Here is a 21,992-nt window from a genome sequence, read left to right on the forward strand (position 1 = left end):
GGGAAAGTAAAGGAGAGCTATTGATTGTGAAAGGAAGAAAAGTCTGCGTTATGTTTCGGTTTGGAGCCGAAGTTGCTGCGGCCAGAATGCAGATTATTAATCACTATACGAGCACGGCACCACACATCAACAACTGGAGCTCTGCAAAGTATCGCATGGCACTGCTTAGGAAACATGGATTTTTGATGAAGAGTCCAAAATCAGCACCGCCAGAAATACAGAAGCGGTGAAATTCAACGGAGGCCTCGCAGCCACTGGAGCCTTCATCCAGAATGGGAACTGGTGCAGGCACAGTTACATTTAAAAGAATTGTAGCCTTTTCACACGAGAAGAAACTCACCCCTGGAGATTCTATAAAAATAGGCCCCGCTGGGAATCGAACCCAGGATCTCCTGTTTACTAGACAGACATTTTGACCAGCTAAGCCACGGGACCGAATGCTGGCACAATTTCTCGCCCCCACTCACTGATGTCTATCAGCTTCCGGTCACTGTCTTCTGGACTCTCAGGCCGTTTCTTATTTCTCCAGCTCTCTTGTCCATTCCGCCATATGTCCCATTGCTCTATGTATCTCCCGCTTAATTTATCTCAGTGTCAATCTGTGAGGTGATTCTGAATGATTACCCTATGTTTGTGTCTTATCTATATATGTAAATCGGTACTTCTGTCTGTCATTCTGTCTGTCATTCTGTCTGTCATTCTGTCATCGCCTGTGCGTCTGTCGGGCTATGCGCTCGAAAGTTACAGGGCGTACCTACGCACGCGTTACCTCCAAAGAAAGCTTACGCTTCAGAGACGGTTTTAAGCGTATTTACTTTTCAGTCGGACGAAAAGTGTTCGCCCCTTATGCAAAAAACATGCAGCAAAAAACCTTCAAAATTAAACTCATTATCTGCTAGCATTGATTGACTGACATCAAGGTTCCACCAATCCTGTTCCGTCACGATTGACCAATCCTACAGTACGGTCCCCTGATGGTTGGCCAATCGGTGTGTGTGTGGGTGGGACTATTCGCTTTCATCTCGGGGATGTGGCAGCCATTCTTTCACTAAGCTTCCAGCTCAAATGACTTCAGCTTCCAGCTATAACGACTTTCAAAGTTAGTATCTCTTTTAAAAGTAACATAAGATTTACCAAAAACGTTTTATAAGTACTTTCACTTTCATTTTTCAACCTTTTAAAAGGTAGACATACAGGGACACAGACAGGGCCCTAAGCCTGCCACTCGATTTAAAATGTTGCCCAGCACCAGATTCACAAAGGGACACAGACAGGGCCCCAAAGCCATAAGTAGTTTCACTTTCATTTTGCAAGCTTTTAAAAGGTAGACAGACAGGGACACACACAGGGCCCTAAAGCCTGCCACTCGATTTAAAATGTTGCCCAGCACCAGATTCACAAAGGGACACAGACAGGGCCCCAAAGCCTGGCACTCGATTTAAACCGCCTGCCCCAAAACAGCCCCGGCAACGCCGGGCTCCCCAGCTAGTATGAAATAAATGGGGGGATCAGACAACTCTTCCTCTGACACTGGGGAACAAATAAGCCAACAGTTATACCACGATATTGTTTACTGTGATGCAGCAAATACAATATTCCAGCTTAAAAGTTTCAGTTTCAATTCTGTGCAAAAGAAACTGTGACTCCAACGTATTTCCAATAGCCTGACTTTTAATCTGACGTCACAATCGCCACCATTGCACCTCAAGGTGATTCATAACTAATAAGCAGAGAATTCAAGCACTGAAAGGGTATTTGTAGAATGGGTTGTGAGACTGTGGAATGCACTGGTCCAGCAAGCAGCAGATTTAAAACAAGGTTTAAAAACCGGCAGCCTGTGGGAGGAACGAGGCAGAGAGGCAAGAGAGACACAGGAAAGATCAACTTGGAAACTATTGACCCCGAATCTACTTTAAATCCCCCCACTGTATTTAAACACATTTAATGTCAGATTCACAAATTGATGCATGTGAGCAATATAGGACATTTATCGCTGTCTCTGGTCTAAAATAACTGCTTTATTATTTGATCCCACCCGCTGCGTTTAGGCTCTACCCTGAATATTTATCTCCGACCTAGAATCAGTTTGTAATCTGGAGGCAAGGTTTCTGCAGCCGGCGGGCAGGGAGCAGAGGCTGTGGCTGATCTGTGTCATGTGGGAACAGAACACAATGTTTCTGCTGTTTATTTTCATTACCCTGCAGAATATTCCATACTGTTCTCAACATCTTACATACCGTTAAATATCGGAAGTTTTCTTTTATTGTAATGATCGCTGCGATTCTTCTGGACTTGCTGAATTTGCAGCAAATTAAATATCACGAAACCGTCATCGCCAACAATAAACAGGGTCAGCGATTTGAGAACTTAGTATCTTGGAGCCGACATTTTCGCGGCTGCGATGGCCGAGTGGTTAAGGCGTTGGCCTTGAAATCCAATGGGGTTTCCTCGCGTAGGTTCGAGCCCTGCTCGCAGCGGGCTATCTCATTATGATAATTAACTACTTCAAATAATTTATTTTCTTCAATCTGCTCCCTCTTGGAGGATTTTGGAATTTTCAATGCCGGTTTTAAGGAAACTAAGGATTGCCGAGACAACTGGATCACTTACTTCAAGAAGGTTTGCTGACCGAATTCCAAAAGTTATCTGCAGATTGTCTGGAAGCTCCAGATAAGGAGGCCTCGACAGTCTCTGAGGTACCTTCCCATACACTCGCTGCTGTCCGGTAGCATCAGTCTGTGTAACCGTGGGAGAGAGAGAATGGAAAGTCACTGGAAGGCTTGTTTCTGTCAGCAGCAATGGTACAAGAGCAGCCATTCTAAAGTGAAAAGCAGAACACATTCCAGGAGACAGTCCAGGAGACAGACAAACGGAGTGGAGATCTGGAAGACTGACCAGAAAAAAAACAAGGAGGACACCAACTCATAATTCATCTCTCCCTCTCCCGAAGCAGAAGAATTGAACATTCTGAGTTTTGAGTTGCACCACTGAGGTTGTACAAGTCTCTCTCTGTAAAACTTGTATTATTATGTCAATAAAACGATTTGTTTGAAAAGTTTGAAGCTTCATTTCCCAAGGAATTTTCTGAATCGGGCTGCATTGGTTCCGAAGGCCGGCTCTGCTTTCGCAGAGCTTGACTGTCGGGAGGTCTCGCAGGTCTAAATGTATTGACTGGTTTCAAAGCACCAACTCAGATTGGGGCGTATGGGACATGTGGCCCAGGAAGAGTGGTGGTAGCAGAGCACACTTAGCAGTTTAAGTGGCTGAAAGTGAATGTTAGATTAAGGAAATACCGCAGGAAAATTATAATGAAATTGAAGGGGGAAAGTAAAGGAGAGCTATTGATTGTGGAAGGAAGAAAAGTCTGCGTTATGTTTCGGTTTGGAGCCGAAGTTGCTGCGGCCAGAATGCAGATTATTAATCACTATACGAGCACGGCACCACACATCAACAACTGGAGCTCTGCAAAGTATCGCATGGCACTGCTTAGGAAACATGGATTTTTGATGAAGAGTCCAAAATCAGCACCGCCAGAAATACAGAAGCGGTGAAATTCAACGGAGGCCTCGCAGCCACTGGAGCCTTCATCCAGAATGGGAACTGGTGCAGGCACAGTTACATTTAAAAGAATTGTAGCCTTTTCACACGAGAAGAAACTCACCCCTGGAGATTCTATAAAAATAGGCCCCGCTGGGAATCGAACCCAGGATCTCCTGTTTACTAGACAGACGCTTTGACCAGCTAAGCCACGGGACCGAATGCTGGCGCAATTTCTCGCCCCCACTCACTGATGTCTATCAGCTTCCGGTCACTGTCTTCTGGACTCTCAGGCCGTTTCTTATTTCTCCAGCTCTCTTGTCCATTCCGCCATATGTCCCATTGCTCTCTGTATCTCCCGCTTAATATATCTCAGTGTCAATCTGTGAGGTGATTCTGAATGATTACCCTATGTTTGTGTCTTACCTATATATATAAATCGGTACTTCTGTCTGTCATTCTGTCTGTCATTCTGTCTGTCATTCTGTCATCGCCTGTGCGTCTGTCGGGCTATGCGCTCAAAAGCTACAGGGCATACCTACGCGCGCGTTACCTCCAAAGAAAGCTTATGCTTCAGAGACGGTTTTAAGCGTATTTACTTTTCAGTCGGACGAAAAGTGTTCGCGCCTTATGCAAAAAACCTTCAGCAAAAAACCTTCAAAATTAAACTAATTATCTGCTAGCATTGATTGACTGACATCAAGGTTCCACCAATCCTGTTCCGTCACGATTGACCAATCCTACGGTACGGTCCCCTGATGGTTGGCCAATCTGTGTGTGTGTGGGCGGGACTTTTCGTTTTCATCTCGGGGATGTGGCAGCCATTCTTTCACTAAGCTTCCAGCTCAAATGACTTCAGCTTCCAGCTATAACGACTTTCAAAGTTAGTATCTCTTTTAAAAGTAACATAAGATTTATCAAAAACGTTTTATAAGTACTTTCACTTTCATTTTTCAACCTTTTAAAAGGTAGACATACAGGGACACAGACAGGGCCCTAAGCCTGCCACTCGATTTAAAATGTTGCCCAGCACCAGATTCACAAAGGGACACAGACAGGGCCCCAAAGCCATAAGTAGTTTCACTTTCATTTTGCAAGCTTTTAAAAGGTAGACAGACAGGAACACACACAGGGCCCTAAAGCCTGCCACTCGATTTAAAATGTTGCCCAGCACCAGATTCACAAAGGGACACAGACAGGGCCCCAAAGCCTGGCACTCGATTTAAACCGCCTGCCCCAAAACAGCCCCGGCAACGCCGGGCTCCCCAGCTAGTATGAAATAAATGGGGGGATCAGACAACTCTTCCTCTGACACTGGGGAACAAATAAGCCAACAGTTATACCACGATATTGTTTACTGTGATGCAGCAAATACAATATTCCAGCTTAAATGTTTCAGTTTCAATTCTGTGCAAAAGAAACTGTGACTCCAACGTGTTTCCAATAGCCTGACTTTTAATCTGACGTCACAATCGCCACCATTGCACCTCAAGGTGATTCATAACTAATAAGCAGAGAAGTCAAGCACTGAAAGGGTATTTGTAGAAAGGGTTGTGAGACTGTGGGATGCACTGGTCCAGCAAGCAGAAGATTTAAAACAAGGTTTAAAAACCGGCAGCCTGTGGGAGGAAGGGGGCAGAGAGGTAAGAGAGACACAGGAAAGATCAACTTGGAAACTATTGACCCCGAATCTACTTTAAACCCCCCCACTGTATTTAAACCCATTTAATGTCAGATTCACAAATTGATGCATGTGAGCAATATAGGACATTTATCGCTGTCTCTGGTCTAAAATAACTGCTTTATTATTTGATCCCACCCGCTGCGTTTAGGCTCTACCCTGAATATTTATCTCCGACCTAGAATCAGTTTGTAATCTGGAGACAAGGTTTCTGCAGCCGGCGGGCAGGGAGCAGAGGCTGTGGCTGATCTGTGTCATGTGGGAGCAGAACACAATGTTTCTGCTGTTTATTTTCATTACCCTGCAGAATATTCCATACTGTTCTCAACACCTTACATACCGTTAAATATCGGAAGTTTTCTTTTATTGTAATGATCGCTGCGATTCTTCTGGACTTGCTGAATTTGCAGCAAATTAAATATCACGAAACCGTCATCGCCAGCAATAAACAGGGTCAGCGATTTGAGAACTTAGTATCTTGGAGCCGATATTTTTGCGGCTGCGATGGCCGAGTGGTGAAGGCGTTGGACTTGAAATCCAATGGGGTTTCCCCGCGCAGGTTCGAGCCCTGCTCGCAGCGGGCTATCTCATTATGATAATTAACTACTTCAAATAATTTATTTTCTTCAATCTGCTCCCTCTTGGAGGATTTTGGAATTTTCAATGCCGGTTTTAAGGAAACTAAAGGATTGCCGAGACAACTGGATCACTTACTTCAAGAAGGATTGCTTACCGAATTCCAAAAGTTATCTGCAGATTGTCTGGAAGCTCCAGATAAGGAGGCCTGGACAGTCTCTGAGGTAACTTCCCATACACTCGCTGCTGTCCGGTAGCATCAGTCTGTGTAACCGTGGGAGAGAGAGAATGGAAAGTCACTGGAAGGCTTGTTTCTGTCAGCAGCAATGGTAAAAGAGCAGCCATTCTAAAGTGAAAAGCAGAACACATTCCAGGAGACAGTGCAGGAGACAGACAAACGGAGTGGAGATCTGGAAGACTGACCAGAAAAAAAACAAGGAGGACACCAACTCATAATTCATCTCTCCCTCTCCCGAAGCAGAAGAATTGAACATTCTGAGTTTTGAGTTGCACCACTGAGGTTGTACAAGTCTCTCTCTGTAAAACTTGTATTATTATGTCAATAAAACGATTTGTTTGAAAAGTTTGAAGCTTCATTTCCCAAAGAATTTTCTGAATCGGGCTGCATTGGTTCCGAAGGCCGGCTCTGCTTTCGCAGAGCTTGACTGTCGGGAGGTCTCGCAGGTCTAAATGTATCGACTGGTTTCAAAGCACCAACTCAGATTGGGGCGTATGGGACATGTGGCCCAGGAAGAGTGGTGGTAGCAGAGCACACTTAGCAGTTTAAGTGGCTGAAAGTGAATGTTAGATTAAGGAAATACCGCAGGAAAATTATAATGAAATTGAAGGGGGAAAGTAAAGGAGAGCTATTGATTGTGGAAGGAAGAAAAGTCTGCGTTATGTTTCGGTTTGGAGCCGAAGTTGCTGCGGCCAGAATGCAGATTATTAATCACTATACGAGCACGGCACCACACATCAACAACTGGAGCTCTGCAAAGTATCGCATGGCACTGCTTAGGAAACATGGATTTTTGATGAAGAGTCAAAATCAGCACCGCCAGAAATACAGAAGCGGTGAAATTCAGCGGAGGCCTCGCAGCCACTGGAGCCTTCATCCAGAATGGGAACTGGTGCAGGCACAGTTACATTTAAAAGAATTGTAGCCTTTTCACACGAGAAGAAACTCACCCCTGGAGATTCTATAAAAATAGGCCCCGCTGGGAATCGAACCCAGGATCTCCTGTTTACTAGATAGACGCTTTGACCAGCTAAGCCACGGGACCGAATGCTGGCGCAATTTCTCGCCCCCACTCACTGATGTCTATCAGCTTCCGGTCACTGTCTTCTGGACTCTCAGGCCGTTTCTTATTTCTCCAGCTCTCTTGTCCATTCCGCCATATGTCCCATTGCTCTCTGTATCTCCCGCTTAATTTATCTCAGTGTCAATCTGTGAGGTGATTCTGAATGATTACCCTATGTTTGTGTCTTACCTATATATATAAATCGGTACTTCTGTCTGTCATTCTGTCTGTCATTCTGTCATCGCCTGTGCGTCTGTCGGGCTATGCGCTCGAAAGTTACAGGGCGTACCTACGCACGCGTTACCTCCAAAGAAAGCTTACGCTTCAGAGACGGTTTTAAGCGTATTTACTTTTCAGTCGGAGGAAAAGTGTTCGCGCCTTATGCAAAAAACCTTCAGCAAAAAAACTTCAAAATTAAACTCATTATCTGCTAGCATTGATTGACTGACATCAAGGTTCCACCAATCCTGTTCTGTCACGATTGACCAATCCTACAGTACGGTCCCCTGATGGTTGGCCAATCGGTGTGTGTGTGGGCGGGACTATTCTTTTTCATCTCGCGGATGTGGCAGCCATTCTTTCACTAAGCTTCCAGCTCAAATGACTTCAGCTTCCAGCTATAACGACTTTCAAAGTTAGTATCTCTTTTAAAAGTAACATAAGATTTACCAAAAACGTTTTATAAGTACTTTCACTTTCATTTTTCAACCTTTCAAAAGGTAGACATACAGGGACACAGACAGGGCCCTAAGCCTGCCACTCGATTTAAAATGTTGCCCAGCACCAGATTCACAAAGGGACACAGACAGGGCCCCAAAGCCAGAAGTAGTTTCACTTTCATTTTGCAAGCTTTTAAAAGGTAGACAGACAGGGACACACACAGGGCCCTAAAGCCTGCCACTCGATTTAAAATGTTGCCCAGCACCAGATTCACAAAGGGACACAGACAGGGCCCCAAAGCCTGGCACTCGATTTAAACCGCCTGCCCCAAAACAGCCCCGGCAATGCCGGGCTCCCCAGCTAGTATGAAATAAATGGGGGGATCAGACAACTCTTCCTCTGACACTGGGGAACAAATAAGCCAACAGTTATACCACGATATTGTTTACTGTGATGCAGCAAATACAATATTCCAGCTTAAAAGTTTCAGTTTCAATTCTGTGCAAAAGAAACTGTGACTCCAACGTGTTTCCAATAGCCTGCCTTTTAATCTGACGTCACAATCGCCACCATTGCACCTCAAGGTGATTCATAACTAATAAGCAGAGAAATCAAGCACTGAAAGGGTATTTGTAGAAAGGGTTGTGAGACTGTGGAATGCACTGGTCCAGCAAGCAGCAGATTTAAAACAAGGTTTAAAAACCGGCAGCCTGTGGGAGGAAGGGGGCAGAGAGGCAAGAGAGACACAGGAAAGATCAACTTGGAAACTATTGACCCCGAATCTACTTTAAATCCCCCCACTGTATTTAAACCCATTTAATGTCAGATTCACAAATTGATGCATGTGAGCAATATAGGACATTTATCGCTGTCTCTGGTCTAAAATAACTGCTTTATCATTTGATCCCACCCGCTGCGTTTAGGCTCTATCCTGAATATTTATCTCCGACCTAGAATCAGTTTGTAATCTGGAGACAAGGTTTCTGCAGCAGGCGGGCCGGGAGCAGAGGCTGTGGCTGATCTATTTCATGTGGGAGCAGACCACAATGTTTCTGCTGTTTATTTTCATTACCCTGCAGAATATTCCATACTGTTCTCAACATCTTACATACCGTTAAATATCGGAAGTTTTCTTTTATTGTAATGATCGCTGCGATTCTTCTGGACTTGCTGAATTTGCAGCAAATTAAATATCACGAAACCGTCATCGCCAACAATAAACAGGGTCAGCGATTTGAGAACTTAGTATCTTGGAGTCGACATTTTCGCGGCTGCGATGGCCGAGTGGTTAAGGCTTTGGGCTTGAAATCCAATGGGGTTTCCCCGCGCAGGTTTCGAGCCCTGCTCGCAGCGGGCTATCTCATTATGATAATTAACTACTTCAAATAATTTATTTTCTTCAATCTGCTCCCTCTTGGAGGATTTTGGAATTTTCAATGCCGGTTTTAAGGAAACTAAAGGATTGCCGAGACAACTGGATCACTTACTTCAAGAAGGTTTGCTGACCGAATTCCAAAAGTTATCTGCAGATTGTCTGGAAGCTCCAGATAAGGAGGCCTCGACAGTCTCTGAGATACCTTCCCATACTCTCGCTGCTGTCCGGTAGCATCAGTCTGTTTAACCGTGGGAGAGAGAGAATGGAAAGTCACTGGAAGGCTTGTTTCTGTCAGCAGCAATGGTACAAGAGCAGCCATTCTAAAGTGAAAAGCAGAACACATTCCAGGAGACAGTCCAGGAGACAGACAAACGGAGTGGAGATCTGGAAGACTGACCAGAAAAAAAACAAGGAGGACACCAACTCATAATTCATCTCTCCCTCTCCCGAAGCAGAAGAATTGAACATTCTGAGTTTTGAGTTGCACCACTGAGGTTGTACAAGTCTCTCTCTGTAAAACTTGTATTATTATGTCAATAAAACGATTTGTTTGAAAAGTTTGAAGCTTAATTTCCCAAGGAATTTTCTGAATCGGGCTGCATTGGTTCCGAAGGCCGGCTCTGCTTTCGCAGAGCTTGACTGTCGGGAGGTCTCGCAGGTCTAAATGTATCGACTGGTTTCAAAGCACCAACTCAGATTGGGGCGTATGGGACATGTGGCCCAGGAAGAGTGGTGGTAGCAGAGCACACTTAGCAGTTTAAGTGGCTGAAAGTGAATGTTAGATTAAGGAAATACCGCAGGAAAATTATAATGAAATTGAAGGGGGAAAGTAAAGGAGAGCTATTGATTGTGGAAGGAAGAAAAGTCTGCGTTATGTTTCGGTTTGGAGCCGAAGTTGCTGCGGCCAGAATGCAGATTATTAATCACTATACGAGCACGGCACCACACATCAACAACTGGAGCTCTGCAAAGTATCGCATGGCACTGCTTAGGAAACATGGATTTTTGATGAAGAGTCCAAAATCAGCACCGCCAGAAATACAGAAGCGGTGAAATTCAACGGAGGCCTCGCAGCCACTGGAGCCTTCATCCAGAATGGGAACTGGTGCAGGCACAGTTACATTTAAAAGAATTGTAGCCTTTTCACACGAGAAGAAACTCACCCCTGGAGATTCAATAAAAATAGGCCCCGCTGGGAATCGAACCCAGGATTTCCTATTTACTGGACAGACGCTTTGACCAGCTCAGCCATGGGACCGAATGCTGCCACAATTTCTCGCCCCCACTCACTGATGTCTATCAGCTTCCGGTCACTGTCTTCTGGACTCTCAGGCCGTTTCTTATTTCTCCAGCTCTCTTGTCCATTCCGCCATATGTCCCATTGCTCTCTGTATCTCCCGCTTAATTTATCTCAGTGTCAATCTGTGAGGTGATTCTGAATGATTACCCTATGTTTGTGTCTTATCTATATATATAAATCGGTACTTCTGTCTGTCATTCTGTCTGTCATTCTGTCATCGCCTGTGCGTCTGTCGGGCTATGCGCTCGAAAGTTACAGGGCGTACCTACGCGCGCGTTACCTCCAAAGAAAGCTTACGCTTCAGAGACGGTTTTAAGCGTATTTACTTTTCAGTCGGACGAAAAGTGTTCGCGCCTTATGCAAAAAACCTTCAGCAAAAAACCTTCAAAATTAAACTCATTATCTGCTAGCATTGATTGACTGACATCAAGGTTCCACCAATCCTGTTCCGTCACGATTGACCAATCCTACAGTACGGTCCCCTGATGGTTGGCCAATCGGTGTGTGTGTGGGCGGGACTATTCGTTTTCATCTCGGGGATGTGGCAGCCATTCTTTCACTAAGCTTCCAGCTCAAATGACTTCAGCTTCCAGCTATAACGACTTTCAAAGTTAGTATCTCTTTTAAAAGTAACATAAGATTTACCAAAAACGTTTTATAAGTACTTTCACTTTCATTTTTCAACCTTTTAAAAGGTAGACATACAGGGACACAGACAGGGCCCTAAGCCTGCCACTCGATTTAAAATGTTGCCCAGCACCAGATTCACAAAGGGACACAGACAGGGCCCCAAAGCCATAAGTAGTTTCACTTTCATTTTGCAAGCTTTTAAAAGGTAGACAGACAGGGACACACACAGGGCCCTAAAGCCTGCCATTCGATTTAAAATGTTGCCCAGCACCAGATTCACAAAGGGACACAGACAGGGCCCCAAAGCCTGGCACTCGATTTAAACCGCCTGCCCCAAAACAGCCCCGGCAACGCCGGGCTCCCCAGCTAGTATGAAATAAATGGGGGGATCAGACAACTCTTCCTCTGACACTGGGGAACAAATAAGCCAACAGTTATACCACGATATTGTTTACTGTGATGCAGCAAATACAATATTCCAGCTTAAAAGTTTCAGTTTCAATTCTGTGCAAAAGAAACTGTGACTCCAACGTGTTTCCAATAGCCTGCCTTTTAATCTGACGTCACAATCGCCACCATTGCACCTCAAGGTGATTCATAACTAATAAGCAGAGAAGTCAAGCACTGAAAGGATATTTGTAGAAAGGGTTGTGAGACTGTGGAATGCACTGGTCCAGCAAGCAGCAGATTTAAAACAAGGTTTAAAAACCGGCAGCCTGTGGGAGGAAGGGGGCAGAGAGGCAAGAGAGACACAGGAAAGATCAACTTGGAAACTATTGACCCCGAATCTACTTTAAATCCCCCCACTGTATTTAAACCCATTTAATGTCAGATTCACAAATTGATGCATGTGAGCAATATAGGACATTTATCGCTGTCTCTGGTCTAAAATAACTGCTTTATTATTTGATCCCACCCGCTGCGTTTAGGCTCTACCCTGAATATTTATCTCCGACCTAGAATCAGTTTGTAATCTGGAGACAAGGTTTCTGCAGCCGGCGGGCAGGGAGCAGAGGCTGTGGATGATCTGTGTCATGTGGGAGCAGAACACAATGTTTCTGCTGTTTATTTTCATTACCCTGCAGAATATTCCATACTGTTCTCAACATCTTACATACCGTTAAATATCGGAAGTTTTCTTTTGTTGTAATGATCGCTGCGATTCTTCTGGACATGCTGAATTTGCAGCAAATTAAATATCACGAAACCGTCATCGCCAACAATAAACAGGGTCAGCGATTTGAGGATTTAGTATCTTGGAGCCGACATTTTCGCGAAGGCGATGGCCGAGTGGTTAAGGCGTTGGACTTGAAATCCACTGGGGTTTCCCCGCGCAGGTTCGAGCCCTGTTCGCAGCGGGCTCTCTCATTATGATAATTAACTACTTCAAATAATTTATTTTCTTCCATCTGCTCCCTCTTGGAGGATTTTGCAATTTTCAATGCCGGTTTTAAGGAAACTAAAGGATTGCCGAGACAACTGGATCACTTACATCAAGAAGGTTTGCTGACCGAATTCCAAAAGTTATCTGCAGATTGTCTGGAAGCTCCCAATAAGGAGGCCTCGACAGTCTCTGAGGTACCTTCCCATACACTCGCTGCTGTCCGGTAGCATCAGTCTGTGAAACCATGGGAGAGAGAGAATGGAAAGTCACTGGAAGGCATGTTTCTGTCAGCAGCAATGTTACAAGAGCAACCATTCTAAAGTGAAAAGCAGAACACATTCCAGGAGACAGGCCAGGAGACAGAAAAACGGAGTGGAGATCTGGAAGACTGACCAGAAAAAAACAAGGAGGACACCAACTCATAATTCATCTCTCCCTCTCCCGAAGCCGAAGAATTGAACATTCTGAGTTCTGAGTTGCACCACTGAGGTTGTACAAGTCTCTCTCTGTAAAACTTGTATTATCATGTCAATAAAACGATTTGTTTGAAAAGTTTGAAGCTTCATTTCCCAAGGAATTTTCTGAATCGGGCTGCATTGGTTCCGAAGGCCGGCTCTGCTTTCGCAGAGCTTGACTGTCGGGAGGTCCCGCAGGTCGAAATGTATCGACTGGTTTCAAAGCACCAACTCAGATTGGGGCGTATGGGACATGTGGCCCAGGAAGAGTGGTGGTAGCAGAGCACACTTAGCAGTTTAAGTGGCTGAAAGTGAATGTTAGATTAAGGAAATACCGCAGGAAAATTATTATGAAATTGAAGGGGGAAAGTAAAGGAGAGCTATTGATTGTGGAAGGAAGAAGAGTCTGCGTTATGTTTCGGTTTGGAGCCGAAGTTGCTGCGGCCAGAATGCAGATTATTAATCACTATACGAGCACGGCACCACACATCAACAACTGGAGCTCTGCAAAGTATCGCATGGCACTGCTAAGGAACCATGGATTTTTGGTGAAGAGTCCAAAATCAGCACCGCCAGAAATACAGAAGCGGTGAAATTCAACGCAGGCCTCGCAGCCACTGGAGCCTTCATCCAGAATGGGAACTGATGCAGGCACAGTTACATTTAAAGGAATTGTAGCTTTTTCACACGAGAAGAAACTCACCCCTGGAGATTCTTTAAATATATGCCCAGCTGGGAATCGAACCCAGAATCTTCTCGTTAACTAGACAGACGCTTTGACCAGCTAAGCCACGGGACCGAATGCTGGCATAATTTCACGCCCCCACTCACTGATGTCTATCAGCTTCCGGTCACTGTCTTCTGGACTCTCAGGCCGTTTCTTATTTCTCCAGCTCTCTTGTCCATTCCGCCATATGTCCCATTGCTCTCTGTTTCTCCCGCTTAATTTATCTCAGTGTCAATCTGTGAGGTGATTCTGAATGATTACCCTATGTTTGTGTCTTATATGAAATAAATGGGGGGATCAGACAACTCTTCCTCTGACACTGGGGAACAAATAAGCCAACAGTTATCACACGATATTGTTTACTGTGATGCAGCAAATACAATATTCCATCTCAAAAGTTTCAGTTTCAATTCTGTGCAAAAGAAACTGTGACTCCAACGTGTTTCCAATAGCCTGCCTTTTAATCTGACGTCACAAACGCCACCATTGCACCTCAAGGTGATTCATAACTAATAAACAGAGAAGTCAAGCACTGAAAGGGTATTTGTAGAAAGGGCTGTGAGACTGTGGAATGCACTGGCCCAGCAAGCAGCAGACTTAAAACAAGGTTTAAAAACCGGCAGCCTGTGGGAGGAAGGGGGCAGAGAGGCAAGAGAGACACAGGAAAGATCAACTTGGAAACTATTGGCCCCGAATCTAATTTAAATCCCCCCACTGTAATTCAACCCATTTAATGTCAGATTCACAAATTGATGCATGTGAGCAATATAGGACATTTATCGCTGCCTCTGGTCTAAAATAAATGCTTTATTATTTGATCCCACCCGCTGTGTTTAGGCTCTACCCTGAATATTGATCTCCGACCTAGAATCAGTTTGTAATCTGGAGACAATGTTTCTGCAGCCGGCGGGCAGGGAGCAGAGGCTGTGGCTGATCTGTGTCATGTGGGAGCAGAAGTACGACGCCAACGTTAAAAAGGGGCTCACGCGGGACCTTTCGCAAATTTCAATCTGCAATCCCTCAAGCGAGATTCATACCCATTCACTGAAGTGTCACTCTGTCTGGAATACAGACCGAATCAACTGATTATCAAATGTATATTCAAATAGGTTTGTCATGTATTGTCCATTGCATTTTGACTGATTCAGGTAAGCAGAGTATTGGAGACAGCAGTTTTGCATTCCCAGTACCAATGCTCTGTCACGCGTGCCCGCAGTTCCTTTTCCATTCCAAACCGTCTTTTTACTGTCAATGATTTGCCCGGAATGTGCTTGGAGAAGTGTTAGAATCGCAGTACAGCCCTTCTCAATGTCGCTTCCTCTAAATTTCCGCTGATGATTTTCACCAGTGTAAGATTCATCAGCTTGAGCTATTGTTTAATTTGTTCTCGGCATTAACTGTGCTGATCCTTTAACTTGTCCCACTGCACGTCATCTCCAAATTTGTCGATTGTACCTCGAGGGCACTTTTCATACGTAAATCTGCAACATCTGCCAGAGAACGATTCAGGTTCAGCTGTTCCAAAACAATGAGTCGGTCATATTACCTACACGCTACAGATGTAAACCTCTGCGCTCCTCTGCTTCAATGATATCTTGTTACGCAGCGATGGGCAGTTTACGCTCTCTGAGGTTGCAATTGCTGCTTTCCACCAGCAGAGGGCGCTTTGAGAGAGCGGGGCCGGACAGGCGGCCTGAATGTTGCTGCTGTCGCGGTCACACTCACTCTGGGAGCTGGGGAACAGCAAACAAACTCATGGGGATGATAGCAAAATACTGCAGATGTTGGAAATCCGAAATAACAACAGAAAATGCTGGAAAAACTCAGCAGGTCAGGCAACATCCGTGGAGAGAAATTTGAGTTGACGTTTCGGGTTTGACCCTTCTTCAAAACTGGAGAGAAAAGGAACTAGATCGAAGGCAGGGCTGCGATCGGACAAAAGAATAAAAAAACCAAAAGAAGTAAAAGAGATTAGAAGCTAGACGAGATGGTAATAGGCTGCATCTGAAATGCAGCTCCTAACTGTTGCTATTGACCGAGGCATCGTTGCAGGATCCTGTAATGATCTCTCACACTGTCGGTATCTCTGTAGAGTTTAATTGTGTACAGAACTCTTGTCCGTTTCGCCATGTGTCTCATTGCTATCTGTATCTACCGCTTTGTTTATATCTGTGTCAATCTGTGAGGTGATTCTGAATGATTACCCTGTGTTTGTGTCTTACATGAAATAAATGAGGAGATCAGACCATCCTTCCTCTGACACTGGGGAGCTTATGAGCCAGCCTTTATAACAAGATATGTTTTATTGTGATGCAGCAAATACAATAGTCCATCTTGAAAGATTCCGGTTCAATTCTGTGCAAAAGAAACTGTGACCCCAACGTGTTTCCAAATCGCCTCCTTTTAATTTGACGTCAGAAACGCCACCATTGCACCTCAAGGTGCTTCATAACTAATAAACAGAGAAGTCAAGCAGTGAAAGGGTATTTGTAAAAAGGCTTGTGGGACTGTGGAATGCTCTGGCCCAGAGAAGCAGAAATAAAACAAGGTTTAAAAACCGTCAGCGTGTGGGAGGAAGGGGAGAGTGAAATAACGAGCCACAGGTAAGATCACCTTAGAAACCATTGGCTCAGAATCTGCTTCAAATCCCCCTACTGTATTGAAACACATTTAATGTCATATTCACACATTGATGCATTGAGATTTAACGCAGTCTCTGATCTAAAATATCTGCTTTATGTATGTGAAATTCTCATTGCCGAGATTAAACAATCAGTGCAAGGTTAGTGGTTCTTTGGTCTAGGGGTGTGGTTGTCATTTTGGGAATTCACATCAATTAAAATGCAAGAGGTACCGGGTCCAAATTCTGGACGCGCCCCAACATTTTAATAGAACCACTTTCCTCGGCCTGGAGACATTCCACAAATCTTCAAATAATAACTGCCAGAAAAACAGCTTGTGTTCAGTACATCGCAATAAAACGGCAATTTTATTCTTTAAAGCAGGAATTCCGTCCCAGAAGTGCTGAAACTGTGAGGTCAATGTGTAAGTCCGTTTGTTTCCAGAAGCCTGCTCCATATTTTCCACATTGTCAATCTGGGAGCTCGGCAGGACATGCGGTAAAGGGGACTTTATTAAAGGTTGTTTCTACCATTTGGAAACAGAAATACTGAACTAACGAGCCACAGGTAAGATCACCTTAGAAACCATTGGCTCCGAATCTGCTTTAAATCCCCCTACTGTATTTTGTATCAGTCTTTACAGTAGAGGACACTGAAAATATCCCAACACTGGACAAACAGGGGCAATGGGGGGGGGGGAGGAGCTAAACACGATTAAAATCACTAAGGAGATGGTACTCAGTAAAATAATGGGACTTAAGGCGGATAAATCCCCCGGATCTGATGGCCTACATCCTAGGGTCTTGAGAGAAGTGGCGGTAGGGATTGTGGATGTATCGGTGATTATTTTCCAGATCTCGCTGGACTCAGGAAAGGCCCCAGCAGATTAGAAAACTGCTAATGTAACACCCTTATTTAAGAAGGGAAGTAGACAAAAAGCTGGAAACTATAGACCAGTTAGCCTAACATCTGTGGTTGGCAAAATGTTGGAGTCCGTTATTAAGGAAACAGTAACAGAGCATTTGCATAAACATAATTTAATAGGACAGAGTCAGCATGGTTTTACGAAGCGGAAGTCATGTTTGAGCAATTTGCTCGAATTCTTTGAGGATGTAACATACAGGGTGGATAAAGCGGAACCAGTGGATGTAGTGTATTTGGACTTCCAAAAGGCACTTGACAAGGTTCCACACAAAAGATTACTGATCAAGATAAAACAATCACGGAGTTGGGGGTAATATACTGGCATGGGTGGAAGATTTGCTATCTAACAGAAAACAAAGAGTTGGTATAAATGGTTCGTTCTCGGGCTCGCAATCAGTAACTAGTGGTGTTCCGCAGAGGTCAGTGCTGGGACCCCAACTCTTTACAATCTATATTAACGATTTGGAGGAAGGGACCGAGTGCAACATATCCAAGTTTGCCGACGATACAAAGATGGGAGGGAAAGCATTGAGTGAGGAGGGCATAAAAAACCTACAAAAGGACGTAGACAGGCTAAGTGAGTTGGCAGAGATTTGGCAGATGCAACATAATGTTGGAAACTGTGAGGTTATGCACTTTGGCCGAAAAAATCAAAGAGCAAGTTATTATCTAAATGGAGAGAAACTGCAAAGTGCTACAGTACAAAGGGATCTGGGGGTCCTGGTGCATGAAACACAAAAAGTTAGTATGCAGGTGCAGCAGGTGATCAGGAAGGCCAATGAAATCTTGGCTTTTATTGCAAGGGGGATGGAGTATAAAAACAGGGAAGTCTTGCTGCAGTTACACAGGGTATTGGTGAGGCCACACCTGGAATACTGCGTGCAGTTTTGGTTTCCATATTTAAGAAAAGATATACTTGCTCTCGAGGCGGTTCAGAGAAGGTTCACTCGGTTGATTCCAGAGATGAGGAGGTTGATGTATGAGGAAAGGTTGAGTAGGTTGGGACTCTACTCATTGGAGTTCAGAAGAATGAGAGGCGATCTTATCGAAACATATAAGATTGTGAGGGGACTTGATCGGGTGGATGCGGTGAGGATGTTTCCACTGATGGGTGCGACTAGAACTAGGGGGCATAATCTTAGAATAAGTTGCTGCCCTTTCAAAACTGAGATGAGGAGAAACTTCTTCACTCAGAGGGTAGTAAATCTATGGAATTTGCTATCCCAGAGAGCTGTGGAAGCTGCAACATTAAATAAATTTAAAATGGAGATAGACATTTTCCTAGCAGATAAGGGAATTAGGGGTTACGGGGAGAGGGCAGGGAAGTGGACGCGAGTCTACATTCAGATCAGCCATGACCCTATTGAATGGCAGAGCAGGCCCGAGGGGCCGTATGGCCTACTCCTGCTCCTATTTCTTATGTATTGAAACACATTTAATGTCATATTCACACACTGATGCATTAGAGCAATGAGATTTAACGCTGTATCTGATCTAAAATATCTGCTTTATGTATGTGAAATTCTCATTGCCGAGATTAAACAATCAGTGCCAGGCCTGCTTTTAACATGGTAAATGGTGAATTAAATAAAATTAAAACTTTTTTCCACACGTTTATTATTTTTAAATACTTAAATGAAAGGTAAGTTTATTTTAAGCCGCGTTAAAAACAGTAATTATTTTTTTCAAATTTTTTTTTTTTTTTAAATAGTTATTTTATGTAATTTATAGTTATTTTAAAATTGTGATGTTTTCTAAAAAAATGTTGAAGTTTTAGTTAGGTTTTCGGGCAGATCTCTATTCATTGATTTGACAGGTCTTCCTGTCAAATGTGATAATAAAGATTCCGTGCTACGATTGGCTCTCCATTGCCCACGTGATCCCAGGGGACTCTTCGAACTAATGGCGCCACTGGGACTTGCAAGCACTGCGCGCCAGCAGCTGGAGCAGGCCCAGGATCAGAATCCCACGCGGGTCCACAGCACAACGGCAGGCGCGCTAGGTAACTGCAGGTCGGGGGCTTCCACGCACGGGAAGCCTCCGACCCGAATTTCTGGCCCATTGTAGGCCCAGAGATTCGGGTCCGAACGCGTGACTATGCAAGGGTTACTCACGCGTAGATCCGATGGAAGGGCCGATATCTTGCATGCACCGCGCATGCGCGGGAAACCGGCACTTCCGATCCTCTGAACGAAGTGGTTCAGAGGTGGAACGCGCGCGCAGGGGAGGCGGCGCGTGCGCTTTGAACATAGTTTTTTTTTACAGGTTTTCACGCAAGGGTCAGCCTGTAGGATTTGCACATTTGAAAAGCAGGCGTAAGGCCTGCTTTTTAAAGGTAAGTGGTCAATTAATTGAAATGAGAACATTTTTTCCAGAGGTTTATTATTTTTAAATACTTTAAAGTAAGGTAAGTTTATTTTTAGCCTCGTTTTTTTATAAAATTATTTTTTTCAAAAATTTAAATTATTTTTAAAATAGTTATTTAATGTAATTTAAAGTTTATTTAAAAAGTGTGATGATTTGTTAAAATTTATTTGAAGGTTAACTGCTGTTTTGGGGACCGGAGTATTCATAAGTTTGACAGGTCTTTCTGTCAATCTTATGAATGGGCTTTTCCCTCCTCGGATTGGCTGCCCATGGCTCACGTTATCCAAGGGGACGCATCGCACTAACTATGCCGCTGGAACACGCAAGCACAGCGCGCCGGGAGCTGGACCGGGCCACAGAGAGGAAATCCACGGAGCCCTAAAGCTCAACTGCCGGCGCGCAAGATAAGTGTAGGTCGGGGGCTTGCACCCACGGGAAGCCCCCGAACCGAATTTCTGGGACACATAAAGACAAACAATTACAGTACTTTTAGCAATCGATCACCTGTGATGGATGTAAGTATATTTGTGTATGTCCATGTTAGACACAAAGTGAGTTGCTATTGTGTTAGATGTAAATGCTTTTGCACCTCTGTTCATTACAAATATATTTAGACATATCTGTATTATTTGTTAATGTATTGGGTGGGGGAATCAGTGTAAGTTATAAATCTATTTCTCAGCGCTACAATTGTCCAGGCCGGCCCCTTTCTACGGTCTTATTGCCCCCACGTGGGAGACGGCAGACCACCTGTTACATTCGGATTCAACTTTTGCTTTTATTGATAATTAGAAAATGTGAGGTTTAGAAAGTAATAACTCTGCATCCATCAGCCTCTCTGATACCTCTTTACCGTCCCTTATTCTGTCTGATAGGTCCTGAGTGCACCCTAACCGCTCTAGAACCCCCTGAGCATCTCTTACCCTGTCTGGTAATTCCGCAGTGTCCTTTAGAATGTCTGGTACATCCGGAGCGTCCCTTGCCCTGTCTGGTACATCAAGAGCGTCCCTTGCCCTCTCTGGTACATCGGGAGCGTCCCTTAATCTGTATGATACATCCGGAGCGTCCTTTACCCTGGCTGGTTCATCCGGAACGTCCCTTACACTATCTGATACATCCGGAGCGTCCCTTACGCTGTCTGTTACATCAGGAGCATGTCTTACACTGTCTGATCTATCCGGAGCGTCCTTACTCTGTGTGATACATTCGCAGAGTCCTTTACCCTGTTTGGTACATCCGGAGCGTCCCTTACACTGTCTGGTAAATCTGGAGAGTCCCTTAAACTGTCTGGCACATTTGGAGCGCCCCTTACCCTGTCTGTTACATCCGTAGCGTCCCTTACCCTGTCTGTTACATCCGGAGCGTCCCTTCCTCTCTTTGTTCCCTACTGAGCGTGCATTATGCATTTTGATAACCAGTTTGCAAAAATTGCATATTTCACATTTCACCCTTCATCCGCAGCCATGTACTGCTTCCCATCGCTCACGCTCCTCAACTGTCAAGGGAAAAGCGCCAACTACCAGCTAAAAAACAAAACAGTTCTTCAGTTAATCTCCCCAGTTCACTTCATTCCCCAAGGAGTTTACTTGTAAAATCGGGCTGCTTTGGTTCCAAAGGCCGAACCTGCATTCCTACAGCTTGTCTGTCGAGCGGTCCCTCAGGTCTAAAGGTATCGACTTGAGTTTGGGGCGAATGGGACATGTGCCCCAGGAATAGCGGTGGGAGCAGAGCACACTTAGCGGTACGAGTAGGTGAAAGTGAATGTTAGATTAAGGTAATACCACAGGAAAGTTACAACGAAATTGAAGGAGGAAAGTAAAGGAGGGCTATTGATTGTGGAAGGAAGAAAAACCTGTATTATGACTCGGATTCGAAGCGAAGTTGCTGCGGCCACAACGCAGAGTACGAACAACTATACGATCACGGTGCCACATATCAGCAACTGTTTGCGATTTCCTGCCCCATTGCAAAATGAGCCTGAATTTGATGTTAACTCTGTGTATCGTCATCATACCAGTTCCAGTCCTAACCTCATCTTTCTGCAGATTTATTCAAATCTATTTGATGGAAACTCTCTAACATATAATAAAATCGCCCATTTAAACGCTGTGAGTTAAAACAGGCGTTTTAATGTTGAGGGAAATATTTACAGGAACAGAACAACTCCTGCAGCAATAGAAATCGAGTCAGTGCCCAGCTCTGCTGTTCGGGGCAATCCTCGCCACCTCGTGTTTCATTTTCACATCGATGGGAAAACTGAGAGCGAACTCCAATCTACACGGGCTTTACACTGGTTAAGAGACAGACAACAAAGAGTAGGGATAAACGGGTCTTTTTCAGGATGTCAGGCTGTAACTAGTGTGGTCACTCAATGATCGTGCTTGGGCCCCAGCTATTCACAATCTATATCAATGATTTAGATGAGGGGACTAAATGTAACATTTCCAAATTTGC

The 21,992-nt window shown here is 44.5% G+C and overlaps 6 non-coding genes across 6 annotated transcripts; 3 read left to right on the top strand and 3 right to left on the bottom strand.

Moving 5' to 3' along the window:
* Positions 1-361: 361 nt before the first annotated feature.
* Positions 362-435, bottom strand: trnat-agu (transfer RNA threonine (anticodon AGU)). Its single transcript has one exon. It is a non-coding gene; the product is annotated as a tRNA-Thr (tRNA).
* A 1,960-nt stretch (positions 436-2,395) lies between these two features.
* trnas-uga (transfer RNA serine (anticodon UGA)) lies at positions 2,396-2,477 on the top strand. The gene has a single exon. It is a non-coding gene; the product is annotated as a tRNA-Ser (tRNA).
* A 1,205-nt stretch (positions 2,478-3,682) lies between these two features.
* trnat-agu (transfer RNA threonine (anticodon AGU)) lies at positions 3,683-3,756 on the bottom strand. The gene has a single exon. It is a non-coding gene; the product is annotated as a tRNA-Thr (tRNA).
* Positions 3,757-5,716: 1,960 nt separating this feature from the next.
* On the top strand, positions 5,717-5,798 carry trnas-uga (transfer RNA serine (anticodon UGA)). Its single transcript has one exon. It is a non-coding gene; the product is annotated as a tRNA-Ser (tRNA).
* A 1,205-nt stretch (positions 5,799-7,003) lies between these two features.
* Positions 7,004-7,077, bottom strand: trnat-agu (transfer RNA threonine (anticodon AGU)). The gene has a single exon. It is a non-coding gene; the product is annotated as a tRNA-Thr (tRNA).
* Positions 7,078-9,025: 1,948 nt separating this feature from the next.
* On the top strand, positions 9,026-9,108 carry trnas-uga (transfer RNA serine (anticodon UGA)). The gene has a single exon. It is a non-coding gene; the product is annotated as a tRNA-Ser (tRNA).
* Positions 9,109-21,992: the final 12,884 nt, after the last annotated feature.

Source organism: Somniosus microcephalus, unplaced genomic scaffold (genome assembly GCF_052327205.1).
Source record: "Somniosus microcephalus isolate GS21.2 unplaced genomic scaffold, FLI_Smic_1.0 unresolved_chr1, whole genome shotgun sequence".
Classification (NCBI taxonomy): domain Eukaryota; kingdom Metazoa; phylum Chordata; class Chondrichthyes; order Squaliformes; family Somniosidae; genus Somniosus; species Somniosus microcephalus.